General features: G+C 60.9%; 1 protein-coding gene across 1 annotated transcript in view; it reads left to right on the top strand.

Moving 5' to 3' along the window:
* The window catches only part of CSUI_009597 (uncharacterized protein), a gene marked incomplete at its 5' end in the record, with an annotated part of 7,431 nt that extends 6,819 nt beyond the window's left edge, over positions 1-612 (top strand). The window contains one exon of the mRNA XM_068069710.1: positions 1-612. This exon is cut by the window's left edge and continues 876 nt beyond it.

Raw genomic sequence — 612 nt, 5'->3', positions numbered from 1 at the left:
ATCTTCCTCCTCCTCCTCCTCGCACCCTTCACATGGCCTACCGACGTCATCTTCACATGTCCAGCTGATTGGTCTCTTACCAACGAGACCCTCGCCTCCACCCTCATCATCACCGTCGTCTGCACAGCCAGCAGTTTCGAGTGTCTCGTCAACTTCACCCTCGCCATCCTCGACACGATCGTCGGCATCTGCCGCTCCTCCACAACCGACTGAGCTCTCCTCCTCGCCATCCCTCTCGCCGTCACCTGGACAGCCAGCCGATCTCTCCTCCTCGTCGCTTCTAGCATCATCAGAGTCCTCGCCGCGGCTCCTCACTCTATTCCTATCGTCGTCACCCTCTTCCACCCCATCCAAAATGCTGCCTACACTTCAGGCGAGCCCCTACGAAGCCGCCCGCCAAGCACAAGACGAACAACCCAGAGGGCCGTCATCCCCACTTCATCTACCCTCAGAGCCATACCTACAGCCACAGCAGCCCCCTCTACAACTCCCCCTACCGTCGGAGCCCGCGGGGGGGGAGTGGGTAATGCCACTGCCGATACGGCCACTGCCGATACGGCCACTGCCGATACGGCCACTGCCTATACGGCCACTGCCTATACGGCTGCTCCC

This window comes from Cystoisospora suis, assembly GCF_002600585.1.
Source record: "Cystoisospora suis strain Wien I chromosome Unknown contig_5801, whole genome shotgun sequence".
In the NCBI taxonomy this organism is placed as follows: Eukaryota; Apicomplexa; class Conoidasida; order Eucoccidiorida; family Sarcocystidae; genus Cystoisospora; species Cystoisospora suis.
Note: the sequence above shows the minus strand (reverse complement) of the source record. Positions and strands in the feature narration are given on the sequence as shown.